The 25824-nt window shown below is 41.6% G+C and overlaps 2 pseudogenes; one reads left to right on the forward strand and one right to left on the reverse strand.

Annotated features, from left to right (window-relative positions):
- The first annotated feature begins 1174 nt into the window (after window positions 1-1174).
- LOC142436662 (cytochrome c oxidase assembly protein COX11, mitochondrial-like) lies at window positions 1175-2304 on the forward strand (annotated as a pseudogene).
- Window positions 2305-22959: 20655 nt separating this feature from the next.
- On the reverse strand, window positions 22960-23887 carry LOC142436663 (kelch-like protein 7 pseudogene; annotated as a pseudogene).
- Between the last annotated feature and the right edge of the window lie 1937 nt (window positions 23888-25824).

Consider the following 25824-nt stretch of genomic DNA (forward strand, 5'->3'; position numbering starts at 1 on the left):
CTCATCATGTGAAAGAACACAATTCAATCAATTCCATAATGGGGTCTGCTGTGCGTAGCCAAGCAGTTGTATGATTAGGGTAGAGTGTACCTCCCTTACTCAGGACAAAGCTCTGAAGCAACTGGAAAACAAATATTCTGTGTGAATGTGATCTACTTCCTTTATAAACAGATTGGTAGGGAAACTTGTTCGTTTCCTTCTGGGTTTGGATCCTGCATCTGGGCTCTTCAAGCTCTAGGTTTTGAATTTGACCGAAAGCTTGAAATAACCCCCGCCAATCCTGAGAGTCCACAGTGGCCTGGTATCTGACATGTGATCTGACCTTGAAGTAATATACATCTTCAATAACAAGTATGACTTGTTTTTATTTACCTGCCTTTGAAACTATCATCAAGTTGTGCTCCAGCCTATTGTAGATTTATCAGCCCCTGAAGCTACATAAGTCAGGAGAAGCCTAACTAAGACTCGAGGACTTAGAGTCAGAATGGAGGTGCCCACTTCTACAACTGCATGAGCAGTTCTCTTTATCTCTCTATGCAGCTCTGGTTTTGTTCTTCTAGTGACCTTATCCTTACATAGATGTTGAATGTTATCACATTGGATTTATCATTCAGTTTAGAAATGGCAAGATTTAGAGTCACTGAGTTTTACAATAAATACCGTGACATGCTCCTCCATTTATTTCTGTTATATTTCATTTACTACAATAATATTTTAAATTTTATATGGGGTTTTAAATATTTATATTGTATAATCTCTTATACCTTTCATTTTATGAAGCACATAATCTTGCTTTTTATTTTCCAAAAACCATTTTTGGGTGTGATAATGCAGATATCGTATAATTCCATAGCTCAATCACATCAAGACATATTGTACATTTGCTACCACAGTCAGTTTCAAAATATTTTCTTACTTCCTAAACTCTTTAATATCAACCCCATCTTACTCTGTCTGTCTCCCATAGCCCCACCCCACCATATCCTATTTTACTTGCTGTGTCTATAGGTGCATCAATCCCAGGTTTCATATTCTGAGAAAAACAGAAAAGATAATAATATAAATTCAGTAGGGTTACCACCAATGACAAAATACATCTGAGTAGAGTATACCCAATATGAAACAGAGGGAGAGAGAGAGAATGTTGAAAACCAGATCAGGTCTGGCTCATGGCATGGAGGAACTTGGAGCTGTGTGCCGGGCGCTGGGGTCACGCTGCGTTGCTGACCAGAGGCTAGAGCCCCTCCTCTGCCCATGGCGGAGTGGCACCCAAGCTCCTGACAGGGGACTGAGGCGGCTAGGGACGTCGGGGCTCCGGAGCCAGGCACTGGGCCTGCTTTTGCAGCCGCCTCAGGGGCCAAAGAGCACGAACCCGTTCATGCGCGCGCAGGAGGAGGCCTGGCGGCGCCGCAACAAGACTGTCCTCACATACGTGACCTCGGTCGCCATGGCCATGCTGGGGGCGTCCTACGCAGCGGTGCCCCTTTATCGGCTCTATTGCCAGACTACTGGACTTGGAGGGTCAGCTGTAGCTGGTCATGGATCTAACCAGATTGAAAACATGGTGCCTGTTAAGGATCGCATTATTAAAGTAACCTTTTTTTTCTTTTTTAAACATTTTATTAGGGGCTCATACAACTCTTATCACAATCCATACATATACATACATCAGTTGTATAAAGCACATCTGTACATTCTTTTCCCTAATCATTTTCTTTTTTTTCTCCTCTTTTCTTTTTTTACATTTTATTAGGGGCTCATACAACTTTGTCACAATCCATACATATACATACATCAATTGTATAAAGCACATCTGCACATTCCCTGCCCCAATCATTCTCAAAGCATTTGCTCTCCACTTAAGCCCTTTGCATCAGGTCCTCTTTTTTTCCCCCGCTCCCTCCCCGTTCCCCCCTCCCTCTAAAGTAACCTTTAATGCGGATGTGCATGCAAGTCTCCAGTGGAACTTTAGACCTCAGCAAACGGAAATATATGTAATGCCAGGAGAGACGGCACTGGCATTTTACAAAGCTAAGAACCCGACTGACAAGCCAGTCATCGGGATTTCTACATACAATCTTGTACCATTTGAAGCTGGACAGTATTTCAATAGAATACAGTGCTTCTGTTTTGAAGAACAAAGGCTTAATCCACAAGAGGAAGTAGACATGCCAGGGTTTTTCTACATTGATCCTGAATTTGCTGAAGATCCAAGAATGGTGAATATTGATCTCATCACTCTTTCTTATACTTTTTGTTGGAGCTAAAGATGGCCATAAATTGCCAGTTCCAGGCTATCATTGAAGTCAGCAACTAAATCTGCGTCCCATTTGTGATTTTTGAGAAATCATGTGTCTGACTTCTCAGAGATGAAATATTTCTACTATGTTGTATTTAATTATTGTGTACTGGTGATGGTTCAGCTTGCTTCCTTCCATGCCTGGACATCTTAACCACATTTAAAATCGAGAAAACAGGTTTAGCTTTTACCATAAGGAATCCACTTAAAGAGTGCCTACTTAAGAGTGACTGCCACCAAACTCTTAAGAGCTTGATAGTAGTAAGTAACTGTTTAGCTTTAAATATAAATATAAATATAAATATAAATATAAATATAAATATATATAAAGAGAGAGAGAGACTTACTGGTACGGCTTAATTCATTAGATTGCTTCCAAATTTTGGCCCTTCATACTTGTATCATTTGAACACTTGATGTTTATTTTTGGCTGTGCACCAGACTCTGAACAGGTTGATTATTAAATCTCTCAAACCAGTGGTGTTACCTGCCTTCAGTGTGAATAGTCATTATTGTTAGTCCTTAACATGAAAGAGGTGTGTTACTTGCTCAAAGATTGCATGTTTTCTTCAAATTCTTATTTGTTTTACTTTTAAGATCTAGGACTGCTTTATATTGATTGTACCATGTAAATAATTAGGTTGCAATTGTGGTACCATGAAATCTCTCTATATATATGATTAACTATGATAGTTACAAGTCCTTCAATGTTAAAATATGTGTGGGGTTGTATACATATACTGATATCGAAAGTCTACCTGTAAACAAACTCTAAAGACACATTAAATTATTTTAATAGTTAAGAAAAAAAACCAGATCAGACCCAACATGTATCAGTAGGGGGGTTAACTGAAAAAGTTTTAACCATTCAAGCCAGGTTTATCATTTTGTTCTACTATAATCATCTCTCCAATGCAATCTGATTAGTAACCAGGTGATTCCCATCCCTCTATTATGGACAGAGGGTAATCACCTGAGGTTTATTGCCTCGGTAGATCTCATAAATGTATCTTGCCTTTAAACATGTATCTTCCATTCTTTCTAAAGTTTAGAATAGTGTTATCATCTATTTCCTTTGAATCTGGTGACCCTAGAAAGGGACAATGCTATTTCTACTTTATCCTTTCTTTATTCTGTGAACACAATGATATCCCATCAAGATAATGAGGGGTTTATTGCTCATTCCTCAGATATATTAATGTATTTCCTTAACACTTGGAAACTTGACTTGTATTCACGCTAAAAGCTGCTCAGGTCTCATTCAAAATCACTAAATTTTAATGATATACCATGAAGTGTGACAATTTTATTTTACCTCACTTTCCCTAGATATATTATCATTTATTTTCTTAATATATTGAAAGCTGGTGTGTATTATTGTTAAAAGCTGTTCTCATCTCATTTAAAATCACTAAAGTAAGCTTTAATTGTATCAGATGAATTGTGATGATTTTATTTGTATAAAGCCTTTATTATTTATTGGTTCCACATTTTTCTGCTTACTGATAACTATTTAGCTTTTCTTTTATAATTGTGATTTGTGTTTATTGAATTTCTGGGGTCAGGCATGGATAAAAATCCAACTGCACTCTCCAAAACGCTCTGTGCCATCAGACACACACTGGGAAGTGGCCCACTGAAAGGGTAGTGGCAGCTCCCAGACTTCTGTGAAGCAGCAGGGGCCCAGAAATGCCAAACCCCACTGTCCTGCTGGGCAGAGTCCTGGGTGTGGTGTCTGAGAGGAGTGCTTGGGGGCTGTCTGCTCAGGAATGATGTCTCTGTCCACTTCCATAGGTGAATCCTCATTGATGCTGAGAGACAGCGGCATGGAGTCTGAACCCTGCCATTCCCGGCTTTTGCTCAAGGATCCTCCAGATGCCCACCCCAGTAAATCCCCTAGTTATACTGCCAATCTCTTACTGAATCTGTTCTAGACCACGTGGTACACAGGGTGGAAGCTCTTGTCAGTTTTTCCCTGTGATCTGTTATCTCAGGCACAGAGAGAAGAATCAACTCTGAAGGTGCTGACCTAAACTGGGAACAAGAAGAGAATGTATAATTAGGAAAATATAAAATATTGGAAATAGGACTTCATTTTTAAGCCTCATCCTGGAAAGAATACAAAAACACATATAATCAGATTTTCAGTGGTTTATTTTTGTTGTTTTGTTGTCTGGTTGCATACTGTTGCTTTGTTTTCCTCTGTCTTGTTTTCGTGCATGTTAGTGTCTCCACAGGTCTGTCTGAATAGGACAGGCTGGATGAACTATCTGTAGGGAAAAAAACTGGACCGACAGTTCTGGGGGGACTTTGGGTGGGGGGATAGGGGGGTAAGGAAGTAGTGTTAACAAACACAGGGACAAGGGAACAACATGGGACCCCAAATGGTAGAGAGGGGGGAATGGCAGGCCTGGTGGGGAATGATCAAGGGTAAGGTTGTGTAGACAAGAGGTATACTCTAGCCCAGGTGGCAACGAGGCATGGTAGTAGGGCAGGAGGAAAGTCAAGGGAGATGGAGGAAAGAGCTAGGAGTCAAAGGGCATTTATGGAGGTCTAGACAAAGACATGTACATGCAAATATATATAGGAGGATGGGGAAATAGATCGATGTGTCTATATTTATAGGTAAAGCCCTGTCTATTAAACAACTCTTCCCCCCTCCTTGCTCTGCTGTGTCTCTACACGTGAAGTCATGACACCTGACTGGTCTGCACTCTTCTGAACGTTCTCTGTCAAACAGAGTCTCTCTTCAGAATCTTGCATTTCTCGCAGAGTTAAAACCTTGTCTTGTCTGGGGACCAACTTTTCTAGTTGGCAACTTCTTCCCTGAAACACGGTGGCACTTGACTCACTTGACTTACCCTGAGGTTTTCCTTAGCAATCAGGCACTGGATGAAGTGATGGTGTTGCTTGTAAGAGCGGTGGGGTTTGTGATGATCTTGGCCAAGGTGGGGAAAGACCTGGCTGATGAACATTAGTAGGGAGTCAATGCCAACTGCAGACATCCTGCCAGAGGCCTCAGGGCATATGTACATTAATGAAATACAGGGACAAGAGTGAAGGGCAGTCTCTGGTCGAGCTTACCGCTGCCTGTCCTTAGTATCTGTTGGACATTGCAACAATTCACAGAGCCCAGAAACATGAGGAAATCTACTCAAGGGAGGAGTGGGTGGAAAAAGGCACTGGATGGCATCATGGAAGAGGTGGATATTTGTGGGATAACCAATCCCCAACTCCTTGGGACAGATCTAGTATTAATTCTTCTAAAACATTTATTTACCACATATGAAAATGACCAAGGACATTGAGAAGGTTGATTAAATGGCGTCAGTGTATAAAAAAGTAATGTGTTTGGAGAGTGTGGGGTAATGAGGACACTGTGGGGTGAACCTGATGGTTTCAAAGAACTCTATACTGCCCAACCTCTGATGCACAGGATATATGGGAGCCTCAGTCAGGGCAGGAGCAATGAAGGGCTGGAGGGGAAGAATACTTGGCTCAGAAATGCTGGGCTGTCCTTTGACCATTCACAGACACCTCCTAGAAAACGTGCTCTCTCATTCAAAACTAACACAGAGATGAGTTCAAAAGAAGAATTGCCCTATGATGGCCTCAGAAGAAACAAAGGAGACTCTATTTATAAGCACAGGGCTTCCTCCTATGCAAATCATTCTTCAGGCAGTAGGTTAAAATCCCAGCCTTGGGCACTGAAGGCTATCAGTTCTCTTCTGACAGGGCTGTGGGTCCCTTGGGAAAGTACAACTGTAGGCTAAAGATGCTTGTATTACAATTAAATAAAACTATTTAATATGCACCTATAAAATTCTGACACGTGGATTTTTAAATGTTTGTGAGGGGTGGGGACAATTTGCAATCAAAACGCAAGGCAAACAGTGGACAAGATGTTTGCTCAAGTGAAGCACCTCTCCTTACTCTGCACAAGGTAGCACAATGCTCCAGGCCCTCAAATGTGTCCTCCGAAAACCATCACTTGTTTAGTCCTGATTCCCAGCCAGTGTCTGAGGATGTCCAGGGCATTAAGACAAGCCAGGTTTTGAGATACACAGGACAGCTCCGATGCACAACTATGGCTTGAGGACACTGTGATGTGATTGCTAGTTCATGCTGGACTGTGCTGACTTTATGGAAATCCCAGCCACCCTTTCCTCTCAAAACCCTTACTGGACACAGATTTGCATCATAGCTGAGAGATCCCTCATCTTTGCCTTGTCCCCTCTGTGTGTATCTGACTCCATTTGTGTCCTTCTGCACTTTAGAAATGGGAGCCCGTTTCCTCACCTTACAATGCAAAATTTATAATTGAGCAGTTGATACAAACCCTGACATCGTGAAAATCTCCAATGGAAGCTGTAAGATGGAGAGGAAGCCAGTTCTTAACTCCCCTCCACACTGTCTGCCAGACTGAGTCCTGTGAATCAGAGTCCTGAGCAATCCCTGAAGTCCATACCTCCCTTTAGGGAGGTTTGTGTACAGATTCTTACACATTCCCTTTTCCGTGTCTCCATTACTGAACTAGATTGAGGCTGTCCATTTGAAGATAAAAAATGTTCTTGGCTTTTCTCTGGTGACTGTCAATCAGGAATTCACAGTGTGTAGGTAGGATATGGAATAACTATTACTTCAGGCCCTTCATGGAATTGGCTGATGACATCCATGCCATCACTGCTGGGGAGGGGTTCACAGGTTGGACTGCAGAATCTCAGAAGGGCCCTAGTCTGCCTCAAGTCTCCCAGAGCCACCAGCTGCATTGGACCATGCAAACACAAAGACATCCTGATCAGGAAAACCATCACACATGGTTTCACTCTCTTGTTCAACACCTTTTCTGTTCACTTTTAATATTGCCACAAGGGCATCTTAGGTCAGCAAAAATTCCACTGTGACTTATGTATAATCTTAGCTTTCCAGTAAATGGGGAGAACTGGACATCCTATGGGGTGTGTCCTCTCTCCTAGAGTTGAATACCTTTGCTAGTCTGGTTTTCATCAGCAGAATAACGTGTCATTTTGTGTGTAATTTACTATGAAAGTAGCTGACGGCAGAAATAGTGTCCTGGAGGAAGTAGCTGGCAACTAAATCTGTGGGAAAATATGATTTATTATTATCACATTTAACTGTAGTGTTAAGTCACACAAGAAACCAATAGAAACAGAGGACACCATATGATTCCCCCCCACCCCCCAGAATATAGGCCCTCTCATCTATAATATACAAATACCAAGATGTAGAAGTTAAAGACTCCAAAACAGGAAGTTATGGTCTCATGTGGTAAACTATAGCAACTGTGGGGGAAACAGATGAGGTAAAAACAGAAGAAGGTCGATCCTGGAAAGAGAGCAGAAATTTCTCCTGGACCCATATTGCCCCTGAGGGAGAAACGTGGATGTTTGTAAGGCCACACCTCAGACCTAGGTTCACAATGTTTCCCTAAGAATGACAGAACTTCAGTTAATTACCTCTAGCTTTAGCGGAGCTCCAGACAAAACTTACACTCATCAAACACAAGAGTGCTGGAATCCACCTGAGGGTGCTAAAAAGGTAAGTGCAGAGTTGTTTTCTCCCTTGTCAGACCAATGCCAAGAGAGAAAGAAAATCAACAGCACATCAGTAGAGGCTGGAAGACCTTGGCGTCCAGAAAGTAGAGAACCTCAACAATGATAGTCCTGAATTGAACCTCTAATTCCATTCCCTCCTCTGATCTTGGTTTTACCATTTGAAATCATGTGATCATACCTTGAAACTCATGAATTTAGAATAGCAATCAGCTGTGCCTCCCACGTTGGAGATTTTAAGCTTTAAGTTCAACACAGTAGTTTGGTTCCTTTGAGAACACCATCACAGGAGACTCTATGAAACTGAAGTAACGCTGGGACACTGCTGAATGTCAGAAGCCCTTGCCATTTCCCAATTCCTGCTATATGACAACATGCCCAAATTTGAGTGGAGCCTCCTTTGTAGGTGTTTTTTGTTTTGTTTTTGCTTCATTGTTTTGTGTGCGTGTGTAATTGTCTAGTTACACTCATGTCTATGTCCTAATGTGCTTTGTGGTCTCTCTGGTACTTTTTTGGCATGTATAGCATTCTATTGTGTGCATGTATCAACGTTTCTATAATTTGAATAAGTGATTGTCATGAAACCTTACAAAGTGATGGAAGAATATACTGTGAAATTTTCAGTCAATAATGTTGGCACTTAATAGTGACCTTTTCCCAGTCTCCTATTTCCCCTGAGTCTGATTGGAAAGTATTTATCTGAGCGTCATGAGAACTCTGATGCAGGGACACCTGACAGAGTCATTTCCTGCCCTTAAGGGACAGACTGTTTGTTGCTGTAAGACAGACTATATTCTCCCATTACAATATACTATTTAAATTCACAGATACCAGAAGTAGGCACAGAACTAATATTCTTAAATTAGAGAGAGATTCCCTAGGGAAACAGATTTAGCAGAATCCGCAGATCCCCACAGGAAACCAGCCTTGAAGCTCCAGCTGCACCTGCTCCTGGGTCTGAGCCCTGTGCTCTGTGGGTCCTGAGCGCCCCCTGGAGACCACTGTCCTCTGTGCAGGGAAAATTTGTGTATGGCCTCTCACTGATTTGCGCCCATTGGGTGTCTCTTGCACAGTAATACATGGACGTGTCCTCAGCATTCAGGCTGTCCATTTGAAGATAGAGTGTGTTCTTGGAGTTGTCTCTGGAGATGGTGCATTGACCCTTCCACCACTATTAATACCCGAGACCCACTGCAGGCCCTTTCCTTGAGCCTGGCGGACCCAATTCATGCCATCCTTTTTGATGTTGAATCCAGAGGTTACACAGGAGATTTTCAGAGACCTCCCAGGCTTTCTCATATCGCCCCCAGACTCCACCAGCTGCACCTCACACTGACCACCTGCAAACAGACCCACATACAAACTAAATCACTCACCATCACACACACACACACACACACACACACAGTACGGTACACCACAATTACCATGTGAAATAGCCAAAATGAAAGCCAGTGTTGCTGCAAAATTCATGATGTGTCCTCTGGACAAGCTCCTGTCACGAAATGGTAACAGCAGAGACCCGGAAACTGGAATGTCCTCTGAGATCTCAAACATCAGGGGCTGTGGCTGGTTTATCAGCAGGCAGAGAGCTGCATTTGCATCTTCCCTGATATTTAGAAGCGATTGTGTAGAGATTATGGGCAACTCTTCTCCCTCAGACTCAGAGAAACACAAGCATTCTCAGGAAAATAGAGCTCTTAAACAGGTTCTGTACCAAGTATTTCTTTGTTGCACATTATTATATTTTTTAAGAATGTAACTTTCAAGTTATAAGCTTTATATGGCAGACACAACAGCCTTTGCCATCTGAGAGGTCACAGTGCATCCCCTCTCGTTCCCCTCAACCGCTGGATAGGCATGATGACAGTGAGCAGCTCTATGATCCGTTTCTTATGTGGGGACATTATTAGATTCTTTTTCGCCTTTCACTGTCCATAAAATCTGTGGAATGGTGTCTCTTCTCTGATTTCTGATCTGGGAGATTCCAGCCGCCTTTCTTTTATCATGAGCATTAAAACTGGGTATTTATCACTTTAATTCGTCTTCTCTGTTTTTGTTTAATTGGGTTATTTGCTGTGCGCCTTCTGTGTTGTTAGGTGAGTTTTTAATATTTATTAGTTTCTACCCACCTACGCCTGCCCTGCTAACCTGAGTTCTCTCTCTGATTCTCTCCCACATGAGTGGACAGCTGTGCCCTCAGTGTGATTGAGCTCAGATGCAAGATAACTGATTTGTGGGTATTCTTCTGGAGTTCGAGTACCAGTTCCATAGGGATGGGAGGCTGTTTTCTGCTACTAGAATATATTGCTCACAACTACTCCAACCTCTTCTGCAGGTTTTGGCAGCTCCAGCTCTGGCATTCAGCAGTCACCAGAGATAGCAAAGTTTACGTTGAGAATCTGAGGGATTCATCAATCCTAGGCCCAAATCTTGGACAACTAGGAAGAGGGAAAATAATTACTGATGACAAGTAATGGAAACCTTATTATGTCAACCCATTTTGGGAATCTGGAAACTATCAGAAAGAAGTAACCACTTGGCAGAAGAATCTCCACAGGTAATTCATGACTACGGACAAGGTTTGTGGATCCTAGAGGACCCTGTCCATGATGTAATGTTTTCCACTAGGTTTGAGATTTTACCTGGAAATTGATGAGATGTTCTGCATTTTGGAAGCCCCAAGAATGAAGTAGAGACAATCCAATTCTTCTCAGAAACTGAGAAGAGAAAGTCTGACCCCCATCATCTTCTTTGTGATAACACCAATCCCAACCTCACTGTCATTAAGGTGATTTCGAATCACAGTGACTCTATAAGACAGAGTATATTTTCACATTGAAAAACACACTCAGCCAAACGAAGTGTGAAACAAGTTAGCGACACCACTCTAGCTGAGAAAAAAGACAGGAGCAGCATGAAAGTGAAAGGGTCTGCTTTACTTGAATCAGGCAAGAACTAAACCAGAACATTCCTGAAGGAAAGCTCCTGGGGGAAAAAAGGTGGGAGTGGTTTACAGATTTAGCCAAGGAAACAAACAAGTAACTGGGGTGTTCCAACATGCTGTGGCACCATCTCATATCCTAAGGGGAGGTTCCTTGGTCAAGCTGTGGAGTTTACATTGCCACACAAAGTTAAGCATGTTGGGGTATGGCCTCAAACAGAATGTCCAATGTTCTTAATTGTTCTTACACTGTAGTAAGATTCTCCTTAGTTATTATAATCACAACAAATATAATCTTGGAACAAAAATTAGTTATCGAAGATAACTTTTTCAATCCCTTGGTGTGTACTATATTTTGCTCAAATAAATAGTAAGTTTATTAATATTTATTATTTGTTTTATTTCTTTTTAGGAACTTGATAGTGATTGGTAGACATCGATGGTCATGAAATGTACATATTACATTTACTTTTCTATTCTTCCTTTCAAAGATAAGCAAGAGCTTTCAGTAAATATCAAAGACTTTATTGAAGGAAGAAAACAATCTAGGAATGGACAATAATAATTGTAAAGAATCACAAAGTCCCACAATGAAAGACAATTTTCAGAGTTTAAATGCAGAAGGATCCTGCAACATAAAAGAAAATTTCAATCCTTTGAGCTTTATTTCACTTGGTTCAAACAGACAAGGCAATATCAAGGCCACTTATAAAGACTGAGTCATGTAACACTTTTTTTGTTTTGCTTTGACTTGAGCTATTGGGAGAGAGAGTGAATTCTCTTCCTGGCAGCTTGTTGTGAGAGGAGCTGGAAGGAAGGCGGGTGTCTGGAGTCTTCATGAAGTATGCTGACTTTTCAAAGTCAGTTCAAAATAAACAGTAATCATAAACAACAACAAAATTGGAATCTGGCCAGCATCGTTTGGTCTTCTTTACATTGAATCCTAATACATAATGACCTCTGCAATCCTTGATCATCATCAGCAAGTGTTTCAAGTCCTCACTTTCAGCAAGCAAGATTGTGTTATCTTCATATCACAGGTTGTTCATAAGCCATAAGTCATAAGCCTTTTTCCAGGCCTGATGCCATATTCTTCTTCATACCAGTAACTAACTGGTATCAGGTCTGGGATCCATGAGCAGTTTGTTAATGCCACAGCACCACTGCTCCCCCAGGAAGTTTCTATAAAGCTGTTTCTTGAATCAAGTTGAATGCAGGCAACTGAATCAAGTTAGAAAGCAAGCAAAGATCATGGCTACTTCTTAGGAAGAAATTCTAGTAACATTGGGAATGGCCTTAATGAGGAAAAGGCCAGGACATTTGAGCTGATTTTTTTTTTCCTATATGACAACGCACCTGCTCAATCTTCAAGAGCATCAAGGGCTGAACTCTGAGAATTTCATGAAGAAACCTTACGTCATATGCTGTATAGTGCTGCGGTTGATCAGAAGTTACACAGTGGGCCACTCCAGAGAAACTCTTACTGGTATGATACATCAGTGCTCCCATGTGGGGAGATGTCGCCCTGTCGTGCCAGTGGCCTGTGTTATTGGTTTCACGAACTGGGAGACAGCAGACACTCTGTTCTCTGGTGCTGAGTTGAGAGATGCTCTGAGACTCCTGCTCTGCAGCTGCATCAGGCTGAGGGTTTCTGCCCCTCTCAGGAAGGAGTTTCTCTCACTGTGTCTCTTGCACAGTAATACATGGCCGTGTCTGAGTCCTTCAGGCTGCTCCACTGCAGGTACATGGTGCTGATGCAGTTTTCTGTGGAGATGGTGACTTTTCCTTGGAAGGATGGGTTGTACCTGGTATCAGCATCACTAGGATAAATTATCCCTATCCATTCCAAGCCCTTTCCAGGTGTCTGCTTAATCCAGCCAATCCAGTTTCTATTAAAGCTGTACCCAGATGTCTTACAGGAGATCCTCAAAGACTCCCCAGGTCTCTTCACCTCTGCCCCAGACTGCACCAGCTGCACCTGAGCACAGACACTTGTGGAGATAGGATTGAGAGATGAGAGACTCCCTCTGCACACACATCCTCCATTCATCTCAAACCTGTGGTGATCCTGACCTGGGAGAAGAGCAATGAGGAGATCTAGGGTGGCAGACCCCATCTTGCAAGGAGGATGCAAAGGAATCACACTGAGTTCACCAGCTGGGTGATGAGAAACCTTCCCCTGTGGAGGTGGCCTGTGGGTCTAAAATGGATGTCTTCCACTTTGCATATTTCTGCCCTGCCCTACGTGTCAGACTCCTCCAGCCCTATAACCCTGGATACCCAGGTCTTGGGACTCCTGGGAGGGACAGCACTTAATCCTAGTAACATCCTGCAACACACACATGCAGAGAGAGAGAGAGAGAGAGAGAGAGAGAGAGAGAGAGAGAGAGAGAGAGAGGGGGCGGGGAGACAAGACTGGCACTAGCACTAGAACCTCACACACAGAGAGCTTTGAACTGTGACTCCACTTAGTGCATCTCTCATTCACACTCAGGCGAGAGTGGTTTCAAACCCAGTGTGAATCTGCAGCCCAAGGAGCCTGGGTCTCTCCTTACTGTCTGTGGGGAATGATGTCCATGATGGAAGGTACCTCTGTCTCCTTAGTGAAGACTTTGAAGAATCTCATCAACTGAATGACCCCTTCTAAATAGACTCTCAATAGACTCTCAGGTGTGTCCTAGCGCCCAGGTCTCTCCTGTACTTCCTGCTGCCTGAGAAGAGGAAACAAATCTCAGGGAATGTCAGCTTTACTCGGAGTGTCAGACAAATCTGTGCAGATTAAAGTCAAAGATGAGTGTGTCACTCTGAATACTCATGGTCAACCTGGCCCTTGTCACCGTCTCTCTGACAGGGTAGCTGTTTGTTAGAGAAGTTAAAAATCCAACATGGAGAATATCTCACCTTCATCAGTTTCACAATCTCATAAATTTCATAATCTGTCTAAACATTTCTCTGACCTACTGTGATCTAAACTAAAGAAAACCATCAGTTTGTTAACTTTTCTCTCTCTCAGGAGGAGGCCTTGGGGCTCAGGGACACAAGACCCGCTGAGATAACAGCGCACAAAGACAATGTCCTACATCTGGGCTTTGAGAGTAGTGACTGGGGACTTTAAACCACACTAGGTGCAGCTAATTCTTTCACCCTTTCCAGAGTGATGATCCTTGAAGACACAACGAAACCATTCGTCCAATGTTGTAATGAATCATGGATAGGAGTCTCCTGATCTCTATGACCAGAAGAAATAGGTGGTGCCTTGCTATCAGTACCCACTTCTTTGGAAAAGATAGCGTTAGAAGGTCTTGGGTAGAGTGGGACAAAAAGTGAAACAATACACACACACAAAAGAATAATACAAAGACTAGGCTTCCTTGTTGGGTCGATTTGTGGAAGTCCTGAGACCATGGCTTCCAGCATCGCTTCAGGTGTGGGACTGAACTCACCCCTTGGAAAAACTTCCAGTCAAATAATTGACAAGCCTACCTGGGAGCAATAATCCTGGGTAGATACAATTACCTTAAAATAATCTAAGTTCTGTGATTAAAAGGGCAACATTTATCCAGGGGAACATTCAGAATATTTGGAAAGCAAAGGTAATTGTAACAGGAGTTTGTGTGTATTACAGTCAATGAAATGAAACAAGAGTGTATGAATAGTTGAATGAGCATTAATCTTGGTAAATCTTCCCACAATCCACAAGCAAGTGTAAAGATAAAAATAAAAAATAATATTAAAACGTTTCCCTTCAGTTCTCCTCTGATGGGGAGAAAGCACCTCAGGTTTGTGCACTCGGGGTCTCCCAAGAAAAGAGCAAGGACCCAGAGAAGATGTCCTAATTCCATGCTTCATTCTCCTCCCTCTGTTCTCTGGAGTTGACGGTTATGCTAAAAACATCTAAATCTTGGTTCTCAGAGACAGGAAGAGGAATAAAAACCATAACACAGGGGAAAATTGAATAGGGAGGCCCCAAATTCAGGAAGGAAACCTGTATCTTGCTCCCCATGCACTGAGTCTTGAACTGGGTCATGTGCTGTTTGTCCCGAGACCCTATGCAATACATCCCAACCTTCCCTTCGTGGTGCTTACACTCTGGTCTCACATAGCTTCCCTGACCTACTTTTATCTGCATCACCACACACATCAAATAACTGATATGTTCCTGTTGTGGGGACCCAGGTACTTGAGACAATCTCTTGAAGAGTGAGTCATTGTTTTATAACATCCTTCCTCCTTATGACACACTGCATGTAGTAGTTTGTGCATTTAGTCTTCAATTTATCTCAGTATAGACAAGAGTGTTCTGTGAACACCATCTGTCTGGACTCAGCCCAAACCCCTGAACCTGAATGCACAATGACACTGGTGTCTGTTGAACGAGTTTCTCTTTCTCTCTGTCATCCATCTATACATATTCCTATCTCTGCTATCTTTCTATCTATTTATCTATCTATCATAAATCTATTAATTGGTCCATCAATCTGCTGAACTATTGATTTAGCTGTCAATTTTCTCTATATAGCCTGTCCATATCTTGTATCTCTCATCTATCTGTATTTCTATTAAATATCTATGTGTTTCTATTCGTTTCATGCTTCACTTTATTTCTGAAATATATTCCAGCCTAACGGGAGCAATATGTTTTGTTTTGGGTTGAGTATGCTATATATTGGTCATTGATTCTAGTTTTCTAGACCCATTTATTTGTTTGTTTACTTATTAAATTCTTGTTGTTCTCATGACTTAAATTCTTGATGTCCTCATGGCTTTTTATTTAAATGTTAAGACCAAAATTGAAAATATTGAATTGAATTACTCCACTATTTGGTGGAGTTCGGCAATTATTTATTTGTTGTAATTAAAATATTAGCCAGAATTTGTATGGTGTATTTTGAAGGAATAATGTTATATTCTCACCACCTGTCTGTTAGTTCATCATACTGTGGTGGCTTGTGTGTTGCTGTGATGCTGGAAGATATGTCACTGTTATATCAAATGCCAGCAGGATCACCCAAAATGAACAGATTTCATCAAAGCTTCCAGACTAAGACTAGACAATGCAGAAGGACCCCACTACCTTCTTCAGTGGAAGAAGCTTTGAAAATCTTATGCATACTTTTGAAGCATTGTTAAATACTGACAGCATAAGAAAAGGAATTAGGAAATTGTTGAAACTACTGTTAGAGGATGGACCCCTCATGTTCGAGGGCACTCAAAATGTGACTGAAGTAGAGCTGGTTTCTTGGAGGGGATTCAGCCATGAGGATGTAATTTGGGTAAAGGCTTTGGGAGTGGAGCTGTCAGGATCTTCCTTTGCTGCTGGGGCATGACTCAAGGTAAAGAGAAAGAGCCGCAAAAGTCTTCTAATGATCAAAATTGATAATTTGCATACTATAAATTTAGGAAGATTGGAAGGGGCAAAAGATGAAATGGGATACTTGAAGGTTAGTTGGTATTCTAGGCATTAGTGAGCTTAAAAGGACTTAAATGGTATTGCAAGTTGATCAGGAAACCATAAGATTTACTACGCAAAGAACAACACAATGAAGAGAAGGGGATGGCATTCATTGGCAGGAAGGATCTTGCTAAACACATCATGAAATACAGTACTGTTTGTGATAAGATCATGTCCGCCTTCAAGGAAATCCAACCAATTCAACTATTATCAAACAGTACTTGAAACATGCATTTGCTGTAAACACTAATATACAAATAAGTGAGGTATAACACTAAGAAATAAAAATTATATTTTATCTGCTCCTTCCCACTTTCTGCCGTTGAGATTTCAATTCCATTATTATACATCCTACCTGCAATAGTCTGATTTTAAATATTTCTTATACAATAATCTTGCATTCCTTTGTCATAAAAAAATAGATAAATTCCTTGGGGGAAACAGTGCGATGGAGAAGCATCCCCAGATCACAAGAAGAAACCAGCCCTGAAACCATGCATGGGCACCTGCCCCTGGGGTATGACCTGCGATATGTGGGTTCTGAATCCCCCCTGCAGCCCAGGTCTCTCCCAGCAGGAAGTTTGTGTCTGGGATCACACTGACTCCCTCTTCCTCTTTTCTCACAGGGTACTAGATGGTCTTGGCTTCCATTTTCTCACCTTCTCTCTGCCAATAAACTGTGTTTTTTTCATTGTGTCTGGAGGTGGTAATTCGAACCTTCATGGAGTCGGCATAGTTGTCAGTACCGAGATGTAAGTGTTTACACAGAGAGATAAGGAAAGGCTACATACCAAGGTATTTTTAACCTCCCCCCTTGAGGGGCTGATTTAATTTCACGGTATTATAATGATAATTTCACAGAAAGTAATTGTCTTTGTTTCTCATCTCTAAGTTCATAGGAGGTAAATAAAGAGAAGATTCAACTAAATATTCTGAGTCACTGCCTCAGCGAGTACAGCTGCCCTGCCCTCAGGTGTCCTGACGCTCTCGGGATGTGGATTTCTACAGCGTGTGTCTCACACAGGAAGAGGTGGCAGTGTCCTCGAGTTCAGGCTGCCAGTCTGTAGATAAACTGTGCTGAATGACGCATCCCAGGAGATGTCTTCCTGCCTTGTGTGAAGCCCGGGGCATATGTTGACTTCCCAGCGTGGGTACTGATCCAGTCCTTCCACTAAAGGCCTTTTCCTGGTACTTGTCACACCCAATTCGTACCATAGCTGGAGAAGGTGTATCCGGAAGTCCTGTAGGACACCTTCACCTACTCTCGTGGCTTCTGCACCTCTGCCTCAGATTGCACGAACTGCATCTGGGCATAACACCTGTGAGGAGGTAAACCAGAAGGTGAGGGCTCTGGAGCTGCCACAGTGTTTTCTCCAGCCTCATCTCTGTCTTATCTTACCCAGGATGACTGCCAATAGGAAAATAAAGCTCCATAGTCACTCCTTGATGAGTGCACTTTGGTATCAGTGGTTCAAGAGCACCCTATAGGGCAATGTCCTTGCTTATTGCTGTATCGGGGGGATGGTTTCAGCTTTCAACTCTATAGGGCACTTATACATGCTCATAATTCACATTCATGAATGCAGTTCTGGTCTACATCAGGTATAAATAAGAGATAACCTCGAGAACTTGACAGAGCCACACACCAGGATAGCTCCGCTGCTCATCTCAAATGTGGTCTGGAATCCTGATGGCTAGTGGTGGGTGTATCTCATGATGTGGGTTGACAGCTGGTCATGACGGGTACAGATGTATCCATTTATACACGACCCCTATAATTTCTCTCACTTCATAGATGAGATCTGACACAATCAGCTTCTCATGGAATAATACAGATCATTCAAGGGGGCCATTCCTCTGTGTCTGTGATGAGGTATAGCGATTTTTCACTGATTCACTGTGGTGGGTGTGGGGTAAGTCTTACTCATTTTACTGTATCATCCTCAATATTACTATACATGTAATGAGTGTGTTTTCATAAATAGTCAGCTATATCTTCCATGAACTTCTATTTTTTTACTCATTTAAAATAATGTATACCAAAATGTTATTTTAATAGGCATAAAATTTTCTTATTTCCTCTCCTCACATAAAATTCAGCCTACAAAATATTTTATAAGAAAAATTGAAAAGCAATCAATTAAATAATATAAAATATGTAAAGTATTCAGAAAACATACAAAACCAAGCAATACATTCTTTAAAATATGATGAAATATTATTTTATCATGATAAGTCTGATAGAACTCCCCAAATAAATTTAATAATTTTGCAAGATGTATTAAAGACAGATTAACAAGATTAACATAAGTTGTAAATTTTAATGTAAAAATGATATCAGTGTTGTGAAAAAGATTAGTGAGAGCCCATAAGATTAGGACATATCTCTCCAAACTCAGATATTTTTGTAGTATACAGTACCTATTTTCTGGGGCGGAGGGTGTGGGAATCCTTCCTTGCTGAATAGTCCTAAAACAATTCAAGTGCTCAGGGCTCGAGGAAACTTAGTAACCATTGGATACACTTCATTTCAAGGCCAGGGAACTGGTTTCTCAGGTTTCAGCTTGAAGAACCTAGGGACTGAGAATAGGGTTGATCAAATGTAGATCAGTTTCCCAGTTCTGGGTGATGAAACATCCTATACTATCAGTCCATTCATCCCTCTATAATGTGTAGTCACGTGGAGATGACCACAACTTTCTGCCCACGTACAAACTCTAGGCCTTCTCTGGATACCTGCCACTCCATTTCTACTCTGGACCCCTGCTCTGTCTCTCTTGGACTGTCTCCTCCTCTCTGAGTCAGGCACCTGCTTCTTATTTTGCAACATGAGCCGTGGGTGCACAGATGCTAGGAGTCCGTGCATGCACCATCAGAGAACTGAAGTGAATTGGCATATCAAATGCCATCCGAAATCTAGAGGAGGTCTATTCAGATGGGAACAACTGTGTTCTGCTTACCTGAATCAGAAGCTACTAAACACATGTTTTTGATAAAACAAAAACATAAATTAAAATTTTATAAATTGCTAGAGAGAGTACTGTTTACTGAGACAGTGAGAAAGTTCTGGGGCCAGTCATTAGTGGAGCCCCGAACTTTGTGAGCTTTGAGTATAAAACCCCTCCAGATTTTCAAGTGAACATTCAAAATAAGCCCTGTGTTTCAGACACTGGAGGGAGAGACTTTTATCAACTCAAAAGATTTCTCACCAGAGAAAGGTCAAATCCATTGACTTTTCATAGCTGGAGGTAAAATATTTCCCCTATCAACCAGACACCCCTTATCCTACCCATGAGACCTACGTGCGAAGGTATCGTGAACAGATATTAAAAGTTCAAACATACAGGAGATTTTGCAATGAAGGAAAGGCGCATGGACAGGCCAAACTATAAACTACACCACAGGCATGAAGGTCAGAGCCTTACTGCCCAGCTGATATAAAAGGTTCAGACTCAATCAGAAGAACACACAGAAACTCCCTGTTCTCCCACTTCATCACCATGTAGATTCCCAGCATAACAATCCTGCATTACAATTTAGAATGGGAAGAATCTGCTCCCCCGAGGAGAAAAAAAAACAACAAAACAAAGCAAATGACATATAGCAAACACTTCTATGGTCTAACTCTTCCAGGTTATCATGAATCCCCATAAAACGTAGTTCTGAGAACAGGGTGAAAAATGTTCGTACCTCGAGGAAACACTAAGATAAATTGTCATTTATCTGAGTACATCCATCTCATTTGTAGACTGATTTTCTGTGTTGCCATATCTCAAATTTAACTCATTATTCGTATTGAAGGTTTTCAAATTTTATTTTATGTTGAAAACTGAACTGAGTATTTTTTCAATCTCTGAACCTATTAATATTCTTTGTTAAATCGCTGTAGCTTGTCCAGTAGAAGTGCGCAGGACACACGGGTCTGGAAATGGAGTGCTGTTTGAAACAGAGTCCTTCTTCCTAGGAGAGGAGACCGTGGGACAAAATTATCTGCAGAGCACATTGAAATCTGCAAACTAAGAGTGAGGAGACGACCATGATGGATGCATGGATTGTGATAAGAGTTGTACGAGCCCCCAATAAATTGATTTTTTTAAAAAGAAGAAAAGAAATGTCTAGGAAATAGTGATGATGACATACGTACAAATTATCTTGATACAATTGATGAGTGGGTACAAGAACTATAAGAGCCTTCAAAATGTTTTGTTTTCTTCAAATAGTGAGGACACTTAAGAGATGATCACATTCTAATAGAGAGTAAGTGAAGTGTAGCAATGAATACAGAAAACAGAAATGACAATTAATTAATTTCAAAATATAATGAAAGTAGTATATGAAGCCATAAGGTTCAGGAAAATCTTCCAAGTTTAAAAGGCAAAATGAAAATTATTTATGATTCCACTAAGTAGTATCATAAAGAGCAAACTTGCCATTATCCAAAACAGTTGACTAGACTAGAACTCAGATTAGGAGCACCAGGAGGAAACATGTGTTTAATATCTGTTAGGGAGAGTCCAGACTGCATCACTGATATGTTGTTTTGTATATGTATCGTCCATTTTGACTACAGGTCACCCTTTGTAGAGACTGGAACTGCCCCCATAGGGATCTCTAAACTGTAATCTTTTTGGACACAGATTGTGAGTTTAATTGTGCAAGGGGCCAGCTGGTGGGTGGTACCTGCTCACCTTTCAAATAGCATCCACGATCGTGAACTTTGTGGCACCAGGGATTGCTACATCATCACTTACAAATATGTAGAGAAACACAGTTTACAACAACTATTAATTGACATGTATAATATTTAACTGTAAGCAAGGGTTTTTCCATCTCAATCCTATCCTCCACCTAATCTGGGCTGAGAACAGTAACCTCTATCAACAGTTTCTGAGCTACGAGCCGGAATAAAGGGAGAACATGCTTTCTGTGACGTTCATAAAGATGACTTCATTATTTTCATTCCTCTTTTTATTTAGTACTGTTACACCTGTCTTACATTCCTATTCATGCTTATGCAAAATGAACCACATAGTAGATTTCAACAGATGAAAATGTTTTTCTCTATTATACTATTATTTATGAAAGTGCTTATTAAGAGAACATGTGTTCACAATCTATTTAAAAAAGAGTTGTTGGTCCTAGTTTGAAGACAAAAAAGAAATTACCTACCTTTGCCATGTTCACACTCACAATCCAACATTCATTATAAAATACATAATCAATAGAAAATGTAGACAAGAGCCTTGAATGACTTCAGGGTATGTAATAAAATTCCCAGAAAAGGATAGAGGCATCGGTCTTAAGCAGAATTGGAAGTTGTCTCACATCTGAACGTCAGTAGTTTGAGAAATACCCAACTCACCATTATCAATAGGAGAAATATATCCCAAACATCGATAGGTATGGTAAGAGGGAAAATAAAATAAAAATCTAGGTTTTCTATATAAGAATCTATCAAGAGTGTACCAGGCCTAAGAATGGCCTGCCATTTTGTCAAACTACAGTGGACACAAAAGGCCACGGAACCCATCGCCTAAATTATGCAGAGATATCAAGCCAAAAGAGGAGCCCCCACTTAAAATGAGGAGCACAAGAAATAGTCTGTCATCTCTAAAGGAGAATTTTCCAATTAGAACACCGAAATGGCAATGGTGAACCTTCCTTGAAATGCACAATGGTTAATATATTTCTGCCCAACATACTCACCCTTCTCTTTCCCTCAGGATCATAAAGCAATCTTCCAAAAGTTGTGAAAAAAAAAAGAAATCTGGTTATTTTTAATTAAATTTCTCAGTGAACTATTTGAAATCCAATTATCCTCTTTTCATAGATTGAAAGTTCTTCTCTCTTCCCTGGCATCCTCAGAATGGTATGATTCACCTTTAAAATAGAGTGCCAAGAAGTCATTTCTTGACAATATTTGAAAAAAGATTAAGATTTCCTTTTCTATCATTTTTCAGCCAGTAATTAATACAGTAATTCCTCCTGTCATCATTTAAATCCAAGGAATATATAGAGATAATAGTGTATAAGTTTATTAGCTCCAAAAATATATTGACTTAATTCTGGAAAATTATATGCTACCACTGAAAATGTTCTCTGACGGAAATCAATTTAATAATAAGGAAAAGCCACCATTCCTGGCAGGTATAGGGCAGCTATGGGAGGGTCTCAATGAATGACAGCTAATATCATTCCAGATTTCTGAACAATGCCAAGTATAAGAATTTAAAAATAATTACCAAGCAATCCTATTTAATAAGTAGCCTACTTATATCAGAGTATAAACTACTGTTCACTTTGCATGAGGCAAGGTAAATAATTTCTAACAAAAGCTGCCTCTGCAATTATTATATTAGAAATAATTAATATGAAAAAATATAAATAGGTCCTAGTAAGTGGCAAAATATTTCCAAGACAAAGTTTTATAACAAAAATAAGGGAGGGTGGGCACATTTAATATAAATACTGAACATATTGTGATGGAATTCTAATAATGCTGGCTTTTGAGAATAACATACTTTATTGAATGAGACTTTTTTTGAAAATTTGGGGTCAATTCTTCAGTTACTTAAACTGTTCTACTTGAAGACTAAAAACATGTGGTTGGATATACAAAATAGTTATCAACACAGGTAATTTTAAAGAGCAAAACATGCATCAAATGAAATTCTGAAGTTACATTCTCACTTCAGGATCGTGTGCCATATGCACCTTTTTCCAACTTTGGCTTAAAATATCTACAAGACTGTGGTCTTCGAGGCCTTGCTCCATCTGCCAGTTCTTTCTGATCCTCAGGAGACAGTAGATGATACCGCATTCCATTCATCACCATCTTAAGGCACTCAGGATTGTCTTGAATGAGGGATTCAAATGGGATGGTTTTACATAAGAAATTTTTTTGAGATAAGAGGAAATCTGATGTTAGCAAGGACATCCACCATAAAAGGCTGGCGATTCGGCGCATCATATCTCAGCCACCTGACGGTAGCATCATAAACCTCCTCCTCTGCGCTCACGGTCAGGGAGTCCTGGTTGAGCAGACTTGTTACTAGCTCAGCATCAAGGTGGAGAAACTCCTCAGTTTTGGAAACGTCAGGGAAATTATGGTCAATAAAGGCATCTGCAGTGGCTTTCAACTCAGGACAGTCTAGACGCTCTGCTAGAATGCTTAGACCGAGACAGTTTGAAGCATCCACTTGCTCTTTCAAAAAATCAACACACATGTTCTTCACAGGTTCCATCTGGTACTGGTTTGCGGCATCCAACAGAGACTGCACATTGTTGGTATTCACAGAAACCCTTGCAGTGTAAGAAAATTCCACCAGGTGTTCAATAACGTCAGGGTCTGCGTCTTTGAGTTCTACTTCAGAGGATTTTGATTCGAGCATGCCAGTTGTGAACATGACATTAAAAACTGGGCTGGCTGCAGCCAAGACCACACGATGAGCAGGGATCTCTCTTTCCTGGACCACGAGAATCACATCGCAAAAAGTTCTCTGCTTTCGCATGCCATTCATGACTGCCATGGAGCCCACCAGAAATTTCGCTTCTTCCCAAGTGTCAGGTTTCTTCTTGGTCTTTCTCTTGCTGCTCTGTGACACCCTGGAGCCTGACATCCTCCCTGAGCTCGACTCTTGTCTGAGGTTCTCCGGGCTTGGTGCAGATTGTGGACTGCAGACTGCGTTCCGGCAGGGGTCCCTTCTGTGTGGGCCGAATGCTGAGGGCAGGCTGACTATGGAGGCGGCGGCGGCTCACCCTCTGCGGAAACACCAGGCTGGGCTGTGTGGTTCCGGCAGCAGCTCCAGGGCAAGCTAGGCTGCGTCAGGGACAGAGCTGTAGCAAGGTGGTGGATGAGCCTAGGATTCCGAAAACAAGACATTTTTTGGTAGGGAAGAAAAAAAGGCTAACAAAGAGAGAAAAATAAAAATTCTTCTATCCATAAAAAAAAGATGACTTGGACACATACCAGAGGGACTCCGTAGAACCCAGTCAAGGAGAGTTGCTTAGAGGGAAATTCACCACTGCTGGAACATAGGAGGAACATCACAAAGGTAAGTAGCCACAGACCCATGGGGTTTTGAGGGCTTTTGGCACAGCTCAGTGGAAGCCTGCTGGGGCGTGACCTTGGCCCCGTCACTCTATCTGCTGGAGCAGGGACCATCTGGAGCCTGTAGTGGGGATTGGTCTCAACACAGCCACAGTATGCTTTCACCTGCCTCAGGGCTTGGACAGGACCCGTGCAGCTCCACCTGTAGGGATCAGGGTTCAGCTACACTGTTGCTTCTGCTTACATCTCTGCTCTCTGTTCCTCCACAGCCCTAGAAGGCTGTTCAGGGGCTTTTTCACAGCACAGCCACAGCTTGCCACTTCTGCGTCTGGGCAGGGACTAAACCCATACCCTGGCAGCTCCACTGGCAGGGATCAGGGTTCAGCTACATTGTTGCTTTTGTTTATATCTCTGTCTCTGTCCCCCATGGTCTTTGAGGGCTGCAGAGGGACTAAAGCCTTGCAGCTCCATGGGTGGGGAGTGGGACTCAGCTGCATAGTTGCTTTTGTTTCCCTCTCTTCCTTATATTCCCTGCACAGTCGAAACAGTCTTACTTTTAATTTTTTTCCCTCCTCTTTGTCTCTTTCTTGTTCTCTCACACTCCACTGCTGACCTCCAGAACACTCCCTTTGGCCTAGGGCATTTAAGACTGTACCACACCCAGCTAGGTGAGCTCCAACCTGTGTAGCTTGCCCGAGGCTAGGGAAAGGTCCTCTTTCCTTCCATGGGAAACTGCCCAACTTATCACTGGGGAATTCCTGCCTGTGGCCTGTGTACCTGGGGGCATAAGGCAGCTCATCCAACACTCATTAACATTCCAAGCTGTTGCAAGAACCTCTGCTCACCAAAGAAGGCAACCCACCAGCCTTCTGGGACTCTCTCATGATAGGGAAATGACAGGAGGATAAAGTGGTAGGTTAATTCCATAGTGAAATAAGCTATAGGCAGTTCGAAGAAACACTCCTACAAGTCTCCCAAAGAGAGCCAGTGCCCTCCGACTCCCTGGAAAATGGTATCTGGCTCCTCTAAAACAACACAATGCAAACAGCCATCAGCCCCAAAGACCTCAACATAAAAATGTGAGAAACAAAGGAAAATGGCAGAAGATGTCCTAAACATAATGACATGCATAGAAGAAGCAGACATGGCGCTGCCACAGAAAGAAATTTTCAGAATGCTACTTGGAGTCATATAGGATATGAGGGAAACAATACAGAAAATGGATAAAATGATGGAAGAGGTAAAAGTCATAAACCAAAGGGAAATACAGGAGTTTAGGGAGGAGACAACAGAAACCAGTAGCAGCCTCTTGGACTTTGAGAAGCGATGGAGGAATCAGAGATCCGCATCAATGACTTGGAGGACAGCCAAGAAGACTTTAACAAACACAGACAAAAATCTAATAAGATCATCAGAGAAGCTGAAGAAAACTTAAGAGTTATGTCTGATGCTATGAAGCGGAACAATATTAGAATTATTGTGTTACCAGAGGAAGACACAACAAAG

Source organism: Tenrec ecaudatus, unplaced genomic scaffold (genome assembly GCF_050624435.1).
Source record: "Tenrec ecaudatus isolate mTenEca1 unplaced genomic scaffold, mTenEca1.hap1 Scaffold_535, whole genome shotgun sequence".
Lineage (NCBI taxonomy): Eukaryota > Metazoa > Chordata > Mammalia > Afrosoricida > Tenrecidae > Tenrec > Tenrec ecaudatus.